Here is a 23,457-nt window from a genome sequence, read left to right on the forward strand (position 1 = left end):
ACGAGCAACGCAGAGTGGCAGAGGGTGAACATGCTTGTTGGAGAAAAGAGAGAGAGAAAGCTGGAGAAAACGAGTGCCTCCATGAGAGCACGACCTAGAGACAAGAGAGAGAGATAGAAAGCTGGAGAGAACGAAAGAAAAGAGCTAGAGATCATACAATCATGCAGCACAGACGGAGGCCATTCGGCCCATCGTGCTTGTGCCGGCTCTCCAATCAGCCCCATTCCCTTGCTCTTTTCCCAAAGCCCTGCAAATCAAGCCCTTCAAGTATTTATCGAATTCTCTTTAGAAAATTATTATTGGATCTGTTTCCATTCCCCTTTCAGGCAATGCATTCTAAATTGTAACAACTTGCCGTCTAAAAAATATTCTCCCCATCTCCCCTCTGGTTCTTTTGCCAATGATCTTAAATCTGTGTCCTCTGGTTACCGACCCTCCTGCCACTGGAAAGAGTTTCTCCTTATTTACTCTATCAAAACCCTTCATCATTTTGAACATCGCTATTAAATCTCCCCTTAACCTTCTCTGCTCTAAGGAGAACAATCCCAGCTTCTCCAGTCTCTCCATGTAAACTGAAGTCCCTCATCCCTGGTACCAGTCTGGTAAATCTCCTCTGCACCCTCTCCAAAGCCTTGACATCCTTCCTAAAGTGCGGTGCCCAGAATTGGACACGATACTCCAGCTGAGACCTAACCAGTGATTTATAAAAGGTTCAACAGAAGACTGACTTGTATATTTTAAAATCACAACAGGGGAGCACCTGCAGAATGAGTTTTAAATATTGTCAGCTCCCGAGAAGCATACGGAAGCCAAAGTGACACAGACATCTTGAAGCCAACCAGATCTTCCTGGTGGCTCTCAAGTCCTGGTCACTTCCTTACACTGTTAAGAGGCCATCTTGTGTGAAACTAAAGCAAGGAATTTCACTCAACTTATGGCCGTGAGATCACTCAACCTGCATGAAATCAGAAAATGGAATTTTACCACAAAAACATATTTGATGCTGACGGACCAGAAAGAATTAACAAAAAGGTTTTTTTTTCTAAGAAGAGATGGTGTCGCCTATAGAAGAAGTCCTTGTCAGTAGATAATGAGCAAACAGGAGAGACTCAGAGTTAAGACAAAGAGATCCTGAGTAAGATTCAAGAGCACACGTGAGGGAGTCGGAGCTGCAGCCCCGCTGTTTTGGGGGCATTTAGGAGATTACGCTAGTGCGTCCGTGTGTGTTTTTTTAAGCCAATGAAGGTCAAATCAACAAACGTGCTATGTTTTTAAATAAACAAAAAATTCCAACATCCTGGCTCTCGGATACTGAAAGTGGTTATAGTCCTGGGCCTTGCACAGGTTCTCAGGCTGGAGAAATGTTTACTCAAGGGCTCGTGGGGCTCGTCACACTGCTCCCAGTCTCAGGCTGTGGAATGTGGTTAATATCCTGTCAGCCCCGAAAACTAAAGTGTGCCACGAGAGACCCGAGACACAAGCTCGAGCTACTGGCTACTGGTAGTGAGCACACACACACACATGTGCACGTATACCACACACACACAGACAGGCGCACGCACACACACACACACACACACAGACACACACACACAGACATACACACACAAAGACACACGCACAAAACATGGACCAAAAAAAGCATATAGGAGCAAACAGATGCATCATATACAGACAAACAGACACAAACACCTATATATGCCACACACAAACAAACCATTAACCTGTCTCTTTCATAGAAAAATTATAACACAGTAACAGGCCATTCGGCCCAACCAGTCCAAGTTGGTGTTTACCCTCCACACGAGCAGGTTCTTAACCTGTTCCCATTTCCCTTCTGTCCCCCCTTTTCCTTCAACCACTTAACTGACCTCTTCTTCAATGCTAACATGATCTCCGCTTCAATCAAAGAGACCTGCAGTGTATTTCAGCATTTTCTATTTTGATTTTAGGATTCAGATACTTGCGTTTTTTCTCTATATCTCAGCACCACGCACAAACTCGCAGCCAGGAACACACCAACACGCACACAGGCGTGCACAAGTGCTCACACATAGACTCGTACACAACTGTGTAATGCACAAAGGTCTTTTTTGGAGAAAAAAAACATGAATTGAAACTGCTTCATCAAAACCTTATTTGTACAATCACAGAATCTTAAAGTACAGAAGGAGGCTATTCGGCCCATCGTGCCTTTGTCAGCTCTTTGGAAGACCTATCCAATTAGTCCCACTCTTCCGCAAATTTTTCCTTTTTAAGTATGTATCCCTTCTGAAAGTATTTTTTGGTCTACGTTCAGATTGTCTGACATTCTGCGTCTTTTCAAATCTACATTACAATTGTGTTAGTCGATAGAAATCTCATTTATGAATGAGGTTGTGGGTTTAAACTCCATTCCAGGACTTAAGCACGTAAACTAGGCTGACACTCCAATGCCAGTACTGAGGGAGTGCTGCACTGTTGGAGGTGCTGCCTTTCTGATGAGATGTTAAACCGAGGCCCCATCTGCCCTCTCAGGTGGATGTAAAAGATCCCATGGCACGATTCGAAGAAGAGCAGAGTTTCCCCGGTGTTCTGGTCAACATTCCTCCCACAACTAACATCACTAAAACAGATTAACCAGTCGTTTATTGCAATGCTGTTTGTGGGATCTTGCTGAGGGCAAATTGGCTGCTGCGTTTCCTACATTACAACGTTGACCACACTTCAAACTTCATCATTGGCTGTGAAGTCTCCTGGATTGTGATCAGGTGCGATATAAATGCAAATTCTTCCTTTGACATTTGAAAACACAGCTGTGACCCAGAACATAACTTCATCTCGGTGAAATACACATGCAGCTTTTACTCAACGCAAAGCTGATTAATGCATGAGCCAAGAGCTGTGTGAGCTAAGTGAGAGACCCGGAACCTGGAGCAAACTAGCTCAGGGGCTGAGTGACGTCATGGGTTAGCACTCTGTCCTTTCTCCTCTGAGACCCGGTGTCCACTCCAGGCCAGAGAGAGGAGACAAAGACCAGTCCTGCAAGGGTTTTATCTGACACCAGGTTGGGACCATCACGGACCTGTGTCTGGTTGGCAGGAACTCGCAGTGCAAAAACTGCCCACGATTCAGGACGGATCAGCAATCTCACTTAAGAAGCCACAATAAGGACTGCAGTGGAACACTGGAAATGTCACACTGGTGCAATAGAGCAGGCTGTCCAACACGTTAGCCATTAGCCACATGTGGCAAATTGGGAAATTCAGATGTGGCAAATTGAAATTCCAGATGTGACAAATTGCATTTCCGATTAGTAAATAAAAAAATGAGTGTACAAAATCATGAGGGGCCCAGATAGAGTAGACAGGAAGTACCTGTTTCCCCTAGCGGAGAGTTCAAGAACGAGAGGACATAGATTTAAGCTGATTGGCGGAAGGATTAGAGGGGACAGGAGGAAAAACTTTTTTTTACCCAGAGGGTGGTGGGTGTATGGAATTCGCTGCCCGAATTGGTGGTAGAAGCAGGGACCCTCAACTCTTTTAAAAAGTACCTGGACCTGCACCTAAAGTGCTGTAAGCTGCAGGGCTTGGAACCGGGTGCTGGAAGGTGGGATTAGAATGGGCACCTGGTTGTTCTTCGAGCCGGCGTGGACACGATGGGCCGAATGGCCCCCTTCTGTGCTGTATCCTTTCTATGGTTCTAACAGACCCTGTCGTTAAGTGTGTGATCTCAATACTCATATTCGCACGACGTATGCATGTGAACCTTTTGTGTGCTTGTTGGTTAAATGATAAGACAAAAAGCAGAGAATACGAATGTTTTTAGATTGTTGTGACTGCTTTACTTCCTTGGTTACTAAACCACTCTCGCCTCTGAGTCAGAAGGTTGTTGGTTCGAGTCCCACTCCAGAGACTTGGGCACATAATCTAAGCTGACACACCCAGTGCAGGACTGAGGGAGTGCTGCACTGCCGTCTTTCGGATGAGATGTTAAACCGAGGTCCCGTCTGCCCTCTCAGGAGGACGTAAAAGATCCCACGGCCACTATTTCGAAGAGCAGGGGAGTTCTCCCTGGCGTCCTGGGCCAATATTTATTCCTCAACCAAAATCACTAAAAAAAAACAGATTATCTGGTCATTATCACATCGCTGTTTGTGGGATCTTGCTGTGCGCAAATGGGCTGCTGCATTTCCTACATTACAACAATGACTGCACTTCAAAAAGTACTTTGTTGGCTGTAAAGTGCTTTGGGACGTCCTGAGGTTGTGAAAGGCACTTCATCAAAAATAATCTCCTCGCCCCCCCCCACCCCCAAAATTGTGATTATTCGCTCAATTTCTACTTCCCAATTTTTCAAACAGTCCCAATTCCTATCTGGTCCTTTATTTCCCTCACGGAGTCTCTCCTGCAGATATTCTCCGTCTACGGCAAGGAACGGGTTCCAGTGCCCCTGCTGCGGAGCCAGCCACTGGGAGGTGAAGCAGATCTCCGGTTGGGGGTTCCCCCCCCCCGCCCCCCCCCCCCACTTTCTCTGAGGAAGCCTGTAAGACCCTCAACACCGGAAGAGGTCGCCGGCGGGAGCCTGGTGTCACGCCTGCTCTGCCTCAGGCCCGTCCACCGTCTTAAAAAAACAAGTTTCATTCGGGAAAACAATGTCATCATTTGCCAGTTATGGGCATCTTTAAAACCCACTCCCACCCCACCTCTGCCACACACGTGGGCCGTGTTCTCTCACGGTTCAGATCTCTGTGTGTCACACAGCAGCTGCTGCTTTGTGTGGGAGGCTTTCCCACGTTGAGCTACAAGTTACTATTTAGGGCCTTTATTGATTAAGACCTGAGAAACGGTGTAAGAAGACTTCAAATTAACAAAGCACTGACAAGCTCCCCTCCTCCAATCACCCAACAGACTCTGCTCCCCACCCCCCCACCCAACCCCCCACCCCAATCAGACAGCTCATCGATTAAATGTACCATTAATTGACGATCTGTCCCCCACCCCCCCCCCCCTAACACCATTGGTTATTGACGGTCTCTCCTGGAGGGAAGTGTTGACCAGCGGCTGAAAACCAGGCAGGCGGAGGGAGAGTGGTGAAGGAGATGTGTGCTGTGCAACAGAAGTTGATACCCCACCCCTTCCCCCATCACGGTACAACACACCACATAAAAGAAAAATATCACCACTTCCCATTAAACACACCGTGAGACTTTTAATCCCCATGCTGGGATCCTGCACGGAAAGGAAGGGATTTTGGTGAAATGGTGGAGATTGCCAGTTCCACCATTGGCGGCCGTGCCTTCAACCGCCTGGGCCCTACGCTCTGGAATTCCCTCCCTAAACCTTTCCGCCTCTCTACCTCTCTCTCCTACTTTAAGACACTCCTTGACACCTACCTCTTCCATCAAGCTTTTGGTCACTTGTCCTGATACCTCCATATGTGGTTCGGTGTCAAATTTTGTTTGATGATGTATCTTGTGAAGTGCCTTGGGACGTTTTACTACGTTAAAGGCACTACATAAATACAAGTTGTTGTTAATGGCAGTCGAAAGGAGTCCTCGCAAGTACGTTTCCTGAAATGGCGACCTCTCCCAAATGGACGCTTCACTTTATTGACTCTCGAGATGTGGACGACATTGGCAAGGCTGCATTTATTGCCCGTCCTCAGGTGCCCGGAGGCGGTGCTGGGCTGTCTCCGTAGCGACTGTTTTTACAACTGAGCGGTTTGCTCGGCCTCTTCGTTTAAGAGTTAACTGCTCGAGGTGGGACTGGGATCACAAGCAGACCCAGACCGGGTAAGGACGGCAGGTTTCCTTCCCTTAAAAGGGACTTCAGTGAACCAGTTGGGATTTTTTTTTTACGGCAACCCGACAGCTTCATGGTCACTTTTACCGAGACCATCTTTACTTCCAGATTTTTATAGACTGAATTCAAATTCTCAAACTGCCATGCTGGGGTTTGAACTCACGTTCACTGGATTACTAGTTCATTCACACAACCACTACACTACCGTACCCCCTAATGCCAGCCCAGTTAACTCAGCAGAGACAGATCATCGATTGGGAACCTTTCTGGTCTGGTTCAATACCATAGCCAGCAGTGTATTTACACATTAGGCCACCAGGGGAGCTATCCCTGTGATTTTAACTCAATTATCATCGATTTTAGAGATCAGGGCACAACAGCCCCCAATCTGAAGCCCAACAAGTGGCTCCGGGTACAAGCAAGAGTAGGTTTGAAGAAATAAGAAGGGAACATTTGCGTTCCTTTCACTAGGGGTTGCCAACCCTCCAGGATTGCCTCCAGGAATTAAAGCCTGATCTCCTGGACACTGCGACGAGCAACTCAGGAGGAAAATTAGAGAGGCAATAAAAAAATATTGTTTGAAAAAAAATTTTCTTTAAACACTTTTGTTTAGTAGTTATAAAAATATCGGACATGGGGGGACAAAAGGGCAGTTGACAGACAGTGAAGAATCATCCAATCGGTTAATGGAAGAGTCAAAGCACTTTCTGATTGGTGTAGAGAGGTGGTGGGTTATGAGGATGGGCGACCAATGGCGGGAGTTTGAGGGCGGGGCGGTTGGAGGCAGGAGGTCATGTGATGCAACTTCCACGAATCTGTCCAACCAGAGTTGGCAACCTGAACTTTCACACCACCACCAACAACGCATTTATACAGTGCCTTAAAACGTCCCAAAGCACTTCACAGGAGCGTAATCAGGAGGTCAGAGCAAGGGCAGCAGGCACATGGGAACAACACCACCTGCACGTTCCCCTCCAAGTCACACACCATCCCGACTTGGAACTAGATCACCGTTCCTTCATCGTCGCTGGGTCAAAATCCTGGAACTCCCTTCCTAACAGCACTGTGGGAGAACCTTCACCACACGGACTGCAGCGGTTCAAGAAGGCGGCTCACCACCACCTTCTCAAGGGCAATTAATGCTGGCCTTGCTAGCGACACCCACATCCCATGAACAAATGTAAAAAAAAAATTGACACCGAGCCACAAGAGGAGATATTAGGATAGGTGACCAAAAGCTTGGTCAAAGAGGTAGGTTTTAAAGGAGGAGAGAGAGGTGGAGAGGCAGCGGGGTTCAGGGAGGAAATTCCAGAGCTTGGGGCCTAGGTAGCTGAAGGCACAGCCGCCAATGGTGGAGCGATTAAAATCGGGGATGCGTAAGAGGTAAGAATTGGAGGAGCTCAGAGATCTCCGAGGGTTGTAAGGCTGGAGGAGGTTACAGAGATCGGGAGGGGGCGAGGCCATGGAGGGATTTGAAAACAAGGATGAGAATTTTAAAATTGAGGCGTTGCCAATGCGAGCCAATGTAGGTCAGCGAGCACAGGGGTGATGGGTGAACGGGACTTGGTGCGAATCAGGATACGGGCAGCAGAATTTTGGATGAGCTCAAGTTTATGGAGGATGGAGGATGGGAGGCCAGCAGGAGATCATTGGAATAATCGAGTCTAGAGGTAACAAAGACATGGATGAGGGTTTCAGCAGCAGATGAGCTGAGGCAGGGGCGGAGACGGGCGATGTTAGGGTTAGAGATACCGAGAGCCTGATGAGTTTCGTGGCTGCTCATTGCCCAGGTAAAGAGGTGTTTATGCTGAGACAGTGAGCGATGAGGTTGAGCTCAGCACAAGCGATGTTGCTCGGTACAATGTACAGCAGGAGCTCGATGGGCCGAAAGGTATGATCAGAATCAGCGGTTTTCCCTTGGCTAGTTCCCTCGGGTGTTTGTGCTGAAATAACACGATTTTCTGCAGCAAAATAAACATTGATGAATAAAGAATTAAAAAATATTGCAGCACTTTGGGTAACGAGCATCGAGTCTGCAAAATGGCCAGAATCCAAGAGAGTTACCAATCTGATACACCACATATAAAAAAAAAATTGGCCTTTTAATTAGAGTAATGAATGAATATAAAACAAGACAGGGGCCCCAGTCATTTGGATTCTGAAGCTGAAGAACAAATTGCTGCAGGCAAATCATTACTTGACTGGCCCAGGGCCAGAATCACACCGTCCTGGACCCACAAAAGGAGATCCCAAGCACACTTCCTAAACGCAAAAGTCATTTTCCACAGTTATAAAATCAGACAGCACAGAAGGAGGCCATTCGGCCCATTGTGCCTTTGCCGGCTCCTTGAAAGAGCTATCCCATTAGTCTCACTCCCCTGTCCTTTCCCCACAGCCCTGCAAATTTTTCCTTTTCAAGTATTTATTTTCTTCCCTTTCGAAATTTACTATTGAATCTGCATTCACCACCCTTTCAGGCAGTGCGTTCCAGATCGTAACAACTCGCTGCGTAAAAACATTCCTCCTCATCTCCCCCCTAGATTTTTTGCCAATTATCTTAAATCTGCCTCCTCTGATTACCGACCCTCCTGCCTGTGGAGACAGTTTCTCCCCATCCATTCTATCGAGACCCCCCCACACAATTTTGAACACCTCTTTTAAATCTCCCCTCAACCTTCTTGGCTCTAAGGAGAATAATCCCAGCTTCTCCAGTCTCTCCACATAACTGAATTCCCTCATCTCTGGTACCATTCTGGTAAATCTCCTCTGCACTCACTCCAAGGCCTTGACATCCTTTCTAAAGTGCGGTGCCCAGAATCGGATACAATACTCCAGCTGGGGCCTAATCGGTGATTTATAAAGGTTTAGCATAACTGCTTTGCTTTTGTACTCTATGCCTCTATTTATAAAGCCAAGAATCCCGTATTCTTAACTCTCATCCTGGGTATAATCGTGACAGAAGCCTTCACAAAGACTGACGCAATAATGTAAGTAATATTTTCCTGTCATTTCCAAATTTATATTGGAAGATAAATATTGAAGAAACAATGTCATATTCTACAAATGGGAAAATATCAACTTTCGTTCATGTGGCTCCATCGCAGTCAGCAGCTGATGGAAGCATGCCTATAAGTGTCAGCCTTGGCTCAGTGGGTAGTACTCATGTCTCGGAATCGGAAGGTTGCAGATTCGAGTCCCACTCCAGAATTTGAGCACTAAATCTAGGCTGGCACTCCAGTGCAGTACTGAGGGAGTGCAGCACTGTCGGAGGTGCCGTCTTTCGGGTGAGACGTTAAACCGAGGCCCCGTCTGCCCTCTCGGGTGGGCATAAAAGATCTCGCGGCCATTATTTCGAAGAAACAGAGAGTAGGCATACATGGGTAATTTTCAGGTTGGCAAGGTGTAACGAGTGGAGTGCCACAGGAATCAGTGCTTGGGCCTCAACTATTTACAATCTATATCAATGACTTGGATGAAGGGACCAAATGCATGGTTGCTAAATTTGCTGATGACACAAAGGTAGGTAGGAAAGTAAGTTGTGAAGAGGACATAAGGTCTGCAAAGGGATAGAGATAGGTCAAATGAGTGGGCAAAAATTTGGCAGATGGAGTATAATGTGGGAAAATGTGAACTTGTCCACTTTGGCAGGAGGAACAGAAAAGCAGTATATTATTTAAATGGAGAGAGATTGCAGAACTCTGAGGTACAGAGGGATCTGGATGTCCTAGTACATGAATCACAAAAAGTTAGTATGCAGGTACAGCAAGTGATTAGGAAGGCAAATGGAATGTTGTCATTTATTACAAGGGGAATGGAATATAAAAGTAGAGATGTTTTGCTACAGTTGTACAGGGCATTGGTGAGACTACATCTAGAATACTGTGTGCAGTTTTGGTCTCCTTATTTAAGAAAGGATATAATTATTTGGAGGCGGTTCAGAGAAGGTTCGCCCGACTGATTCCTCGGATGAGGGGGTTATCTTATGAGGAAAGGTTGGACAAGTTGGGCCTGTATACACTGGAGTTTAGAAGAATGAGAGGTGATCTTACTGAAACATATAAGATCTTGAGGGGACTGGAAGGGGTGGATGCCGAGAGGATGTTTCCCCTTGTGGGAGAGACTAGAACTAGGGGCCACAGTTTAAAAATAAGGGGTCTCCCATTTAAGACGGAGATGAGGAGAAATTTTTTCTCTCCGAGGGTCGTGAGTCTATGGAACTTCCTTCCCCAGAGAGCAGTGGAGGCAGGGTGATTGAATATTTTTAAGGCTGAATTAGATAGATTGACAAGGGAGTCAAAGGTTATAGTAGGTAGATGGGAAAGTAGGGTTGAGGTCACAATCAGATCAGCCATGATCTTATCAAATGGCAGAGCAGGCTCGAGGGGCTGAATGGCCTACTCTTGCTCTCAATTCGTATGTTCGTTTGTAAGAGCAGGGGAGCTCTCCCCTGTTATCCAGGTCATCCCTTAAAAAAAAATGTTCTGGTTATTATCACATTGCTATTTGTGGGATCTTGCTGTGTGCAATTTGGCTGCCGCGTTTCCTACATTACAACAGTGGCTACACTTCAAAAAAAGCCACTTCATTGGCTGTAAAACACTATGAGGTCATGAAAGGTGCTATGTAAATGAAAGTTCGTTCTTTCCTTGCATTAGGTCTGCATTGGGTCCAATTGGGGTTTTGTTGGGCTGGAATAGACCTGGATTGAGTCCAATTGGGATTGTGTTGGGCTGGATTAGGCCTGGATTGCATTGGGCCGAGCTGGGCTGCTTCGCCGGACGGTGTCTATTTACAACCCAAGTCCCCGTGTTCCTCAGCTCTGACATTATGCGGCCAGCTGGAGAGCTGCAGGTGGCTTTTGCTCTTTTGAAAGTTGAGCAAACGACAGATCGAATCACCGTCAGAAATCGGCGCAATCTGTTACCAGCGTCACTGCTCGCTCGACGGTGCCAATATTGGAACTGTCCCAGAATTCCCAAGGCAACAAACAGAACGTATACAGTCGACCACAAGTCTTAACAAAAGCCCCGACACAAACACATACCTCGAAACATACTTCCGGAACAGATTCCCCACATGCACTGATGAACATCTTGCTGTGTACTTCCAATAAAACATACATTGCCTGGTGCTCTGAGGTGTGCATCTTCAAGAGCTAACAGCAGGCAATGGGTCTTCCTGCTACAAAAGAAAACAGTGTATAACCAGTTCCTCACTTGGGCGCTTCAGCCCATGCTCGGAGATCAACGTTGCTCTTTGATCTGGCTGAAGGAGGGCTCATTTGAAAAGATTTTATTTTTTTTTTGTTCGTTCTACACCGTAAAACTCTACAGACTCCTTTTCAATAGAGGATCCAGGGAAGAGTCTGCAGGTTTGTAGCACACCTCAGCTATCTGTGCAAGAGGAAAGCCCTGCTGGGCTTGCTATCTGGTCCAGCACAAGATTTAGCAGCAGGAATCTGTCATGTTAGGCTCACTGCCAAGATATGGCAGGATAAGAGCTAGAGTTCCAATATCGACAGGTATCGCATGGACTGATTAATGTGATGTTCCATGAATAATTTTCATGTTACGCCAGTGCTCTGTAAAAGATGAGTTTAAAATCCCTTTCCAATGCTCTCCCGACCGGCCTCCCACTCTCCGTAAACTTCAGCTCATCCAAAGCTCTGCTGCCCGTATCCTAACTCGCACCAAGTCCCGTTCTCCCATCATCCCTGTGCTCGCTGACCTATATTGGCTCCCGGTCCGGATTTTAAAACTCTCATCCTTGTTTTCAAATTCCTCCATGGCCTCGCCCCCTCCCTATCTCTGTAACCTCCTCCAGCCCGACAACCCTCCGAGATCTCTGCGCTCCCCCAATTCTTGCCTCTTACGCATCCCCGATTTTGATCGCTCCACCATTGGCGGCCGTGCCTTCAGCTGCCTAGGCCCTCAGCTTTGGAATTCCCTCCCTAAACCTCCCCGCCTCTCTGTCCTCCCTTAAGACGCTCCTTAAAATTTCTCTCTTTGACCAAGTTTTTGGTCCTAATATCGCATGTGGCTCGGTGTCAAATTTTGTCTGATAAAGTTCCTGTGAAGGGCCTTGGGACGTTTCACTACGTTAAAGACGCTATATAAATGCAAGTTATTGTTGTTGCCTAAGCTGCCTTGTTAAGGTTCAGAGGCTGACAGATTACTTTGCGGGCAGGCAGCTGGAGGTCAACTGCAAAGACACTGTTGTGCGATCTACAGGACACGTAGAGCAACACACAGGTATCAGGGTGGAGGATCCCGGGCCTTGTTAAAAAGAACTTAATCTCAGTGAAGTGATGTTCAACACATTCACGGCTACAGCAGTGCAGAGGAATATGGTCCTGGAATAGCAATCCAGAGGTCGCAAGTTGAAATCCCACCATAGTAAACTGTGAAATTGAAGTCAATAAATCTGGTACTTTGTGGGCTGGCTCCTGGGGGGAGGAATTAACTGCAAATGCTGCCGATTGTCATAAAAACCCAACAGGCTCACTCACGTCCTTCGAGGAAGGAAACCTACCGCCCTGATCTGGTCTGACCTACGTGCAACTCCAGTCGACTACGTGGTTGACTCTTAACCAACGCTATACACCAGATACATCGACGACATTTTCTTTCTATGGACCCACGGCGAAGAATCACTAAAGAGACTACACGATAACATCAACAAGTTCCATCCCACCATCAAGCTCACCATGGACTACTCCTCAGAATCAGTTTCTTTCTTGGACACACGAATCTCCATCAAAGACGGGCACCTCAGCACCTCACTCTACCGCAAGCCCACGGACAACCTCACGATGCTCCACTTTTCCAGCTTCCACCCTAACCACGTCAAAGAGGCCATCCCCTATGGACAGGCCCTGCGAATACACAGGGACTGCTCAGACGAGGAGGAACGGGATGGACACCTACAGACTCTGAAAGACGCCCTGGTAAGAACGGGATATGACGCTCGACTCATCGATCGACAGTTCCGACGGGCCACAACGAAAAATCGCATAGACCTCCTCAGAAGACTAACACGGGACGCAACCAACAGAGTACCCTTCGTCGTCCAGTACTTCCCTGGAGCGGAGAAACTACGCCATGTTCTCCGCAGCCTTCAACATGTCATCAATGACGACGAACACCTCGCTATGGCCTTCCCCACAACTCCACTACTCGCCTTTAAACAGCCACCCAACCTCAAACAGACTATCGTTCGCAGCAAATTACCCAGCTTTCAGGAGAACAGCGTCCACGACACCACACAACCCTGCCACGGTAACCTCTGCAAGACATGCCAGATCATCGACACAGATACCACCATCACACGAGAAAGCACCACCCACCAGGTGCATGGTTCATACTCCTGTGACTCGGCCAACGTTGTCTACCTCATACGTTGCAGGAAAGGATGCCCCAGAGCATGGTACATTGGCGAGACCATGCAGACACTGCGACAACGGATGAACGGACACCGCGCAACAATCGCCAGACAGGAGGGTTCCCTCCCAGTCGGGGAACACTTCAGCAGTCAGGGACATTCAGCCACCGATCTTCGGGTAAGCGTTCTCCAAGGCGGCCTTCGAGACACACGACAACGCAAAATCGTCGAGCAGAAATTGATAGCCAAGTTCCGCACCCATGAGGACGGCCTCAACCGGGATCTTGGGTTCATGTCACGCTACACGTTACCCCACCAGCGAACAAAAGCTATCTGTTTTTAATATAATGGGTCATTTGCTGGCTTTCTCTGCCTTCCGGATGTTTCTGCCTCTCTCTGTTTTTTTTCCTGTTTGTTTTTTTGTTGAATGTGTATTCGGGGGTTCTGTAGGTGACACCTCTCTGTCTGAACACGGTGATTGCCTTGGCAACGGGCAGTTGCAGGGGCAGTCTGTAAACACCATGTATTGTTCTATATGTATAAATGCGTAGGCTTCAAGGAGCTCCTGAACATTTACCTGAGGAAGGAGGAAGCCTCCGAAAGCTTGTAGATTTCAAATAAAAATTGTTGGACTATAACTTGGTGTTGTAAAATTGTTTACAATTGTCAACCCCAGTCCATCACCGGCATCTCCACATCATGACTCTTAATAAGTCAGCTGTGGCTCAGTGGGCAGCACTCTCGCCTCCGAGTCAGAAGGTTGTGGGTTCAAGTCCCACTCCAGAGACTTAAGCACAAAATCCAGGCTTACACTCCAGTACAGCACTGAGGGAGTGCCGCACTGTCAGAGTGTGCTGTCTTTCGGATGAGATGTTAAACCGAAGCCCTGTCTGCCATCTCGGGTGGGATGGAAAAGATCCCACAACACTATTTCGAAGAAGAGCAGGGCAGTTCTCCCCCAGTGTCCCGGCCAATGTTTATCCATCAAACAAAAAAAAATTATGTGGTCATTTGTCCCATTGCTGTTTGTGGGACCTTGCTGTGGGCAAATTGGCTGCTGCATTTCCTACATTACAACAGTGACTACACTTCAAAAAGTACTTCATTGGCTGTAAAGCGCTTTGGGATTTCCTGAGGTCGTGAAAGGCGCTATATAAATGCAAGTTCTTTCTTAAGGGGCCTAACGAGGCAATAAATGTGGCCCGCCTGCTTATATCTCCACACCACAGGCATATGGAAGGTAAGAAGCAGCATAAAGCTGCTCGGAAATGCTGGCGCTCCCCAGTAGATTCCATACGCAAAGAGGTCACAACCTCGACTAGTTCGTGAGAAGGACAGAACAATGGGGTCAGGGCAGAGGAACACTGCGTGCCACAGGGATCCTAAAATGAATGGGGTTAAAATTAAATCAATTTTATTATTTAAAAAAAAATACCGGTGACATGTCCCTTTTGTGCTGCTATCATCCGATGCGATGTTAAACTGAATCAAATGGCACTCCATAGAACATCGCCTGCCCCAGCGTCCCCTTCACTCCTCCGAGATCGCGGCATTCCTCCAACCATGACCTCTTGCGCATCCCGCACTTCCTTCGTCCCCCCATTGGCGGCCGTGCCTTCAGCCGCCTGGGCCCTAAGCTCTGGAATTCCCGCCCTAAACCTCTCCGCCTCTCTCTCTCCTCCTTTAAGACGCTCCTTAAAACCCATCCCTTCCCCCGTCCTAATATCTCCCCATGTGGCTCGGTGTCAATATTTGTCTGCTAACGCTCCCATGAAGCGCTTTGGGACATTTCACGTGCCTTAAAAAGGCGCTATATAAATGCAAATTGTTGTTGTTGCGGTTGCGGTGATCAGCCTGACCCTTCACCACGGCGCCCACTCAGATCTCACCCACCTCGGCAACTGCTCAAACCCCATCCCGCTGCACAGTGAAATCACCCACCACCTATGTATTATTCATGATTTATAATCATTCATGCCCAGAAATATCAGTGGAAATAAAAAATAACACGTTTCCATAGCGATGACATGATTACACTGAATGAAAACAACCTCCACCGAGTTCCTTCCAGTTACAGGAATAACGCAAACGTTCACTTTCAGCTCAAGGTTTTTTGCTTGTTTAAAAAAATGCACTAAAAGAATCAGTCTGGATAATGCTGTCCTCTAGCGAGGCCCACCATAGCCCACTCTGATGAGTTATGCAGCCCGACACATTTGGGGAGACCTTTTTCCTTATCGAAAACTGCCGGCGACACAACCCGTTTCAATCCCAGACAGAATCCAGAGGGACACTTGATCAGAGGGCACGTTATCTGCCGAACAACACAGGGTATGGAATCTCTTAATTTAATCACAATGGGAGGCGTAACCTCAAAATTAGAGCTAGGCCGTTCAGGGGCGATTTCAGGAAGCACTTTGTCACACAAAGGGCAGTGGAAATCTGGAACTCTCTTTGTGCCAAAAAGCTATTGAGGCTGGGGGGGGGGGGAGGTCAATTGAAAATTTCAAAACTGAGATCGATAGATTTTTGTTAGGCAAGGGTATTAAGGGATATGGAACCAAGGCAGGTAAGATGGAGTTAAGATACAGATCAGCCATGATCTAATTGAATGGCGGAACAGGCTCGAGGGGCTGAATGGCCTCCTCCTGTTCGTACGTTCTTAAAATAAAAAGAGTTTATCTGCCGACAAAGCTGCTGTATTTGAATGAAGCTGTCTCTGTCTCCGCCTCCCTGCTGATGGTTACTTCGTCCTGGAATCAATCAGGAGCAGTTTAATGTTCACTGCCTCCAGGCAGGGAAGCCATTCAATCAGCCGGCCCCAGCATGGACCCTGTCCCGAGAACACCCTTCACGCCTCACAGAGTTCCCTGGCTTTGCTGAGCCTGTGGATTCAGCGCGCGTTGTTAAATTTACACCGAATTGCTTGTTGCGTTCCATGCACAGGAAATTATTTACCAAAACGTGGAATCCGCAATTAAAAAAAAAATTGCAGCAACCCCGTACTCCGGTTCCTACATGTCTCACTTAGATCCTTTACACTCGTCACTGAACAGAAAGTCAAATTGAAAGACTAGCTGCAAAAAAAAAACAGGCCCGGAAATATTTACTCCGAATATGGGGAAATTCCCCAATTCCGGGAATTCGGGGAGGGGAGTAGAACAGAACTCGCAGAGAGCGCATCTCAGCTTCCAGCCTGCGATTTTCCAACCATGCTTAATTTTAATGTGCATCAAACAGTGTGGTCTAACTTTAATTGTTTAATTATGATGTAATTCTAAAATTTTAATAATAAATTAATTTTAATGGACATTTTAAGGTCATGGGCTGCAAGCCCCCCAGTTCCAGCCGCTTCGGATTGTGGGATCACCGCCTGAATCCACACCCTAATACAAATCCCAGGACAAGTCTACAGTCCAGTGCAGTGCTGAGGGAGGTGCTGCACTGTCGGAGGTGCCGTCTTTCGGATGAGACGTTAAACCGAGGCCCCGCCTGCCCTCTCGGGTGGATGTAAAAGACGCTGTGGCACTATTTCGAAGAAGAGCAGGGGGAGATTCCCCCCCAACCCCGTGTCCTGACCAATATTTATCCCTCAACCGACATCACTAAAAAACAGATTATGTGGTCATTATCACAGTTGCAGTATTTGCGGTTTTCTTGTGCGCAAAATTAGGTGCCGTGTTTCCTACATTACAACAGTGACTGTACTTCATTGCTGTAAAGAGATTTGGGACGTCCGGAGGTCATGAAAGGCGCTATATAAATGCATTTTACTTCTTTCTTTTTTACATTCAATGCAACACAGAATCCAGATTAATAATAATCCGCAGCCCTTGCTTTTAAGGGCTGTTCGTTTATTGTATTGTTTGAAAACTTTTAAGAGCGACTTTTAATGCTTTTTTTATTGGTGTAAAAGCACTTTCCACTGTCGGCACCTTGGGGGTAGACCTCGACTTTGTGCGATGGTGTAAAAACGGGTGATAGCGAGTTGGCAGCCTGTATGACATCTCTCCCCCTTTTTATTTCCATTGACTTGTATCAGCATCGAAGGTCGCTTTGACACACACACACACAAGCTGATTTAGGTCGGATACTGGGAGACCAGCAACCACCTGCGATTTCCTAGCAATTTATACTATTAAATTGGCTCCTCTAATCCTCCCCACCCCCCCGCAGGATCATAGTCCCACAAACCAGGGGGCACAATTTTAAGTTGTATGAGGCCAGATCGAGGTTAGATGTCAAGAGGTGGTTCTTTTCCCAGAGAATAGTGGGCCTCTGGAACAGGCTGCCGGCTCGTGCGATGGATGTTGATTCTCTGAATTCCTTCAAGCGAGAGCTGGACCTGTTCCTGTTCCCGGCTGAGGCGGAGATCACCTCGTACAAAAGGTCGGTACAGCATAGCATTATCAGGGCCAGAGTGGTCTCCTGGAGAGGAAATTTCCCAGATCATTTCCCCCCACAAATTGACCTGGGTTTTTAAAAATCTGTTTTTTCTCCTTTCCCAGGAGATCACGTGGTTTCGGGTGGGGTGGGGTGGGGAGCATGTATGTTGTGATACACGAGGTATCACGGTTGTGTGGGACAGGCTGGATGGACCAGAGGGTCTTGTCCTGTCCGTCATTGTTTGCATGTAAAAAAAAAATTGGCCCTCGGAGTCTTCTGTCGGGATTAGGACTCAGCGATGGAAATATCAGGGCTGCCTCATGACTCCAGTCTCCGGAAAAACCCGGTGTAAACAAGCACCAGTCTTAAAGTAGCTCAGCACTCCCAGATCAGGAACAGCACAGGTTAGAAGCAAACTCTCGTTACACTCCCCCGACCTCACAGCAGTTTCCCAGTCCTCTGCCGATTCAGCAGCAAATTTAGGGAGCGTTCTGTGCCCTGGATCCATGCCTACTTTGGACTGGGTTCAGACTTACCAAATCCGAAGGTGCAGACTTTCCAAACCCATTTCACACAAGGAGTTGGCAGGCAGCCGATAGAACAGATATTCATCATCTCTTTGGGTTGGATTGGAACCCAGGTCCCAGGAGATGAAAGACCAGTGGACGACCCAGGCCAGATCAAGAATAATAATTAGTCCAACATATAGACCGCTATTAGTATCTTGGTTCACTCGATCTGCTTTTGTTTGTTTCTTTGTTACAAGGTCATTTCCACATTTTGGCCAACCCGCGACTTCTGAACTGACGGTTCTATTCCTTGTATTCGGGGTTTTATCAATGATCTGTTGGCTGAGCCTGGAATTTCTGAATGGGAACATTGTATTTGTTACATGGCGATACCAACATGGACTTGAACTGAGATTTACAAAGAGTTTTCCAGGAAACAGAAGAGCTCGTTTCTGCCCAAAGGAAAGAGGAACCTGCATTTCTATAGCACCTTTCACGACCTCAGGATGTCTCAAAGTGCTTTACAGCCAATGAAGTACTTTTGAAGTGTAATCGCTGTTGTAATGTAGGAAACGTGGCAGCCAATTTACGCACAGCAAGCTCCCACAAACAGCAATGCGATAATGACCAGATAATCTTTTTATTAGTGATCTTGGTTGAGGGATAAATATCGGCCAGGACACCGGAGAGAACTCCCCTGCTCTTCTTCGAAATAGTGCCGTGGGATCTTTTACGTCTCATCCCTTGGTACTGCACTGGGGGCGTCAGCCAAGATCGTGTGCTCAAATCTCTTTTGTCCCCAAGCATCGACCTCTATCATCCGCAATGTTCCCTTTGTCACTTCCCGCTTCTCCTGATAACACGGGTCTCCACCCAGATCCTGTATTTGGGAGGGCTTTAGCGTCACTGCCCTCACATTCAAACGCTTCCAAGAGAAACAATTGTCATGATCGCTCCAGACTTGCATCCCACAGTCAGCATGCATCATGCAGGACCAACACCATCACTGCGTGGGCAGATTAAGCCACTCTGAGCTGTTGCTATAATCACAGCTCCCAGGCTGGGTGACAATCTGCTCCCTACAGTAATTTGCATCCACATCAATCAGATCGCCCTCTCCTCCACTGGGTGGCAATCAGCGCCAGGGGGCGATGCCATGGGCACCTGCCATTCTTCATGTGCAAGTACTCAGGGAGTGTCGGGAGGGCTATTCCGCTTTGGAGGGCATCACAGCCCACCCTGACCCCGTCCTCGCCCATGGTCCGCATACACACACAGCAGCAATCCATGCGTTGCCAGCCCTGGCTCACTTGTTCCTTCCTTAGCTCAGGGGCAATGTGACCAATTGTATTGTCCCAACCGCTGCCTTGTTTTAAGTTCAGCGAAACTCAGCACAGATGGGGCTTCGAACCTGGGACCTACCGATCCCTGTAACTTAGTGCTAGAGTAGGCAGTCATCTGTACTAGTTCCAAAGCAATTGACACCAGACAGGTTACCGACATTAATGCACAACGCGCAAGATAATTTCTCAGTAATCAACTGCAAGTTAGTGCCAATTATCAATCTGACAATTCTTAATAATCTTGCGAGAACGTGACTCAAAATGAAAGGAACTGGGCACAAGCATCCAGATCCTGAACAGAAGGAAATCCAAGAGACCTCGTGTGCTGGAGCCCGGGTGCCAACTATAATTCGAAAGACGCAACAATTGAGAAATGGGATTGGTGGTGATGGAGGGACCTGGTTCGTTACCAAAGATGGAAAAGGAAAATGATCTGGTTGTGATTATAGAGAATTCATGGAACGTTTCCCGTCAACACGAAGCTGTCATCAGCAACACCAATCAAACGTTGGGAGAGTATTTGGCTACAGGTTGAAGCAAGTCATTCTAATCTTGCATAGATCAGTGGTGTGGTTACACTTGGAAGGCTGTGAGCAAACATCCTACCTTTAAAAAGGACGTTGATGCATCGAACAGCATTCAGAGAAGAGTAGTAAAGATAGTTCAAGGAATTCGAGTTCCAAATTAGAAGGAAAGAACCGCAAAGCTAAATGTGTTTTTACTGGGTAAATGACTGAGGGGGTGACATGATCCACGTCTTCACGGAGAGCGTCGAGAAGCATTGATAATGTTCATGTGACTGGGATTGCGAGCACAGAGCGAGGGGGCACGGTTCAAATTTCATAAACAAAAACAACTTGCATTTCTATCGCGCCTTTCACGACCTCAAGATTTCCCAAAGCGCTTTACAGCCAATGAAGTGCTTCTGAAGTGTAGTCACGGTTGTAATGTAAGAAATGCGGCAGTCAATTTATGCACAGCAAGATCCCACAAACAGCAATGAAATATGTGCCCAGTTGTTTTTAGGTGATGTTGACTGAGGGGTAAATATTAATCAGAAATATTCTTCTAAATAGTGGCTGTGGGATCTTTTACGTCCATCTGAGAGGGCAGACGGGGCCTCGGTTTAACATCTCAACCTAAGACTATAGATCAGGAAAGAGGTATCTGCAGATATAGGGAACAGGCCTAGCAAAAGCAATCTTTGATTTGATTACCCCCTTAAAAAGCAAGAGCTTGGATAAGTAGTACAGATAAAAATAAATTTAAAATACTGCAAATGCTTAAATAGAAACAGAAATTGCGAGGAATACATAGCTGCTCTGTCAGCACCTTAAAAAAGTCAAACCAACACACAGAGTGGAGATCGCCTGTCAGATCCAGGACTGCAGCTAAAACGCCAACCTGTTTCCCCTCCGCTGCCAACGGACTTGCTACATGCCTCCAGTGATCCAACCTTGGGAACAGGACTGACGATTGTAGCAATAGGTATCACGCGAGAAATTCAAAAACTCCACTGGGGCTGGACATCACGTGCAATAGGCAGCAAAAGTGGGTTGAATAGTTTTGGGGAGGGGGATGGAAAGAGAAGAGAAGAGTTATCCTGGAGTTTGCTCGTTTGTCTTTGAGGATCTGGGAGTATTTATGCAACATTTTCTCTTCAATTGACTAAACGTGCAGGGTAGAGTCCGTGATCTGTCTTTCGGATGAGACGTTAAACTGAGGCCCTGTCTGCCCTCTCAGGTGGACGTAAAAGATCCCACGGCCACTATTTCGAAGAAGAGCAGGGGAGTTCTCCCCAGTGTCCTGGCCAACATTACACCTTCAGCCAACAGCACCAAAAGAAAAGATTAAACTGGTCAGTCATCTTATTTGAAGCCTGTGGGCCCTTGCTGTGTGCAAATTGGCTGTTGTGTTTGCACCTTAAAAATAACTAATTAGCTATGGAAGGCTTTGGGATGTACATGAAAGGCACTATATAGATGTAAGTTCGAAGTCTCAGTATCATCATTGTCAAGTTATTCTGAACCTCCTCAGTACAACAATGTCCTTTTGAAATTTTCATCTTTGTTTTCAAATCCCTCCATGGCCTCGTCCCTCCCTATCTCTATAACCTCCTCCAGCCCTACAACCCTCCGGGATCTCTGCGCTCCTCCAATTCCGGCCTCTTGCGCATCGCTGATTTTCATCGTTCCGCCATTGGCGGCCGTGCCTTCAGCTGCCTGGGTCCTAAGCTCTGGGATTCCCTCCCCAAACCTCCCCGCCTCTCTACCTCTCTCTCCTCCTTTAAGACGCTTCTTAACACTGACTTCTTTGACGAAGCTTCTGGTCACCTGTCCTACTATCTCCTTATGTGGCTTGGTGTCAATTTTTGTTTGATAATCGCTCCTGTGAAGCCCCTTGGGATGTTTTACTACGTTAAAGGCGCTACATGAATGCAAGTTGTTGATGGATGGGTGCTCAAATTACAGTTATAGGACTTACTGCTCATCATCGCTGAGCAAAACGTTCCTTTGGTTTTCTGAACTGGATAAAACATTTTTCTGTCGACCATAAAACAAAAGTTTTATTTCCAACATGCCTGGCTAAAGACTGGCGCTTTGTATAATGAGGCACTTATTGTAAAATTTTCATTCGAGGTGGTCATAATTAACGATGATGTAAAAATTTCATACTCCAAATGGCTGCTGCTCTTTTTATAAAAAAAACCTCACTCTCCCTTCATCTCATTCATCGTATTATTTATGGACTGGTAAAGAGGGGCAGCAAGAATAACCAGGAAAGAAAACCTTTTGTTCTTTTGTCCCGGCTCAGATGCAACATCCAAGGTCCAAATTCCACCAAAGAAACCGACACACAGTCAAGAAGTTTATATGAACACAGGATTAAAGTAACTAGTTTTAATCAAATGCCCTTGAGATGTATCCCCATACTTGATAGGGTTGTTGATAACTGCTTCACACTGATCCGTGAGGCTCGTGTGGAGCATAAACACCGGCATGGACCTGTTGGGCCGAATGGCCTGTTTCTGTGCTGTACATTCTATGTAATTCTATGATTGAGTATCTTCAGCGAACAGCCAATAATCACACATAAAACCTTCTCCACCTTTAAAAAAGAAACAACTTGCATTTATATAGCGTCTGTCACAACCTTACGATGTCCCAAAGCACTTCAACAGTTACTGAATTACTTTTGAAGTACAGTCACAGTTGCTATTAGGTAAACGTGACACCCAACCTACACACTGCAAGGTCGCATAAACAGATGAATGGCCAATTAATCTGTTTTAGTGATGTTGGTTGAGGGATAAATATTGGCCAGGACACCGGGGAGAAGTTCCCTGTTTTTCTTCGAATTGTGCCATGGGGTCTTTTACTTCAACCCTAGAGGATTTAACATCTCATCAAAAGACGGCACCTCCGACAGCATCCCCTCTGTACCGAACCGGAGTGTCAGGCTAGATTTTGTGCTCAAGTCCTGGAGTGCCACTTGAATCCATGAACATCTACCACTGAACCAAGCTGACACTTTACGAGTGGACACCAACCCAATTTACAATTATGCTGGACAAAGTGTTTCATCGACAGAGGAAGACATGCTCAGCTTTTGCTACTGCTAGAAGTAAGTATGGGGTGAATTTGGACTGAAAATCAAGACTTAAGGCAGGTCTCCATGGCTGTGAGTCTTGGCTACCACAGCTAAGATCTTGAAACTTCTACCTCCAGACTGTCTCCACTATCTTAAACTCCGTGGCATTGAAAAGGAACATACAGAACGGAGAGATCAGTGTGGAATCCTGGGAGCAGCTTGCTACAGACAGAGTCAGTTGGCAGAAAGCCATTCACCAAGGCGAATGCCACTTTAGCAGCTTGTTGAAACTGCACAGAGAGAGAAAAGAAAATAAAGAGAAAAATTAACTGGGATCCAAAACGCAACACCTGTCGACCAAATGCAGATGTGCTTGCCTCTTCCTTGCCCGGCTGCTGAGCCGACACATGAACTTGTGAGAGGAGACAAGCCCCCTCAGCAACCCAGCCAACCTGATCAAGATGT

General features: G+C 46.8%; 1 protein-coding gene across 2 annotated transcripts in view; it reads right to left on the reverse strand.

The window, feature by feature from the left end:
• The window catches only part of ppfia3 (PTPRF interacting protein alpha 3), a 97,109-nt gene that overhangs the window by 60,430 nt on the left and 13,222 nt on the right, over positions 1-23,457 (reverse strand). The window lies entirely within an intron of this gene.

This window comes from Heptranchias perlo, chromosome 40 (assembly GCF_035084215.1).
Source record: "Heptranchias perlo isolate sHepPer1 chromosome 40, sHepPer1.hap1, whole genome shotgun sequence".
Lineage (NCBI taxonomy): Eukaryota > Metazoa > Chordata > Chondrichthyes > Hexanchiformes > Hexanchidae > Heptranchias > Heptranchias perlo.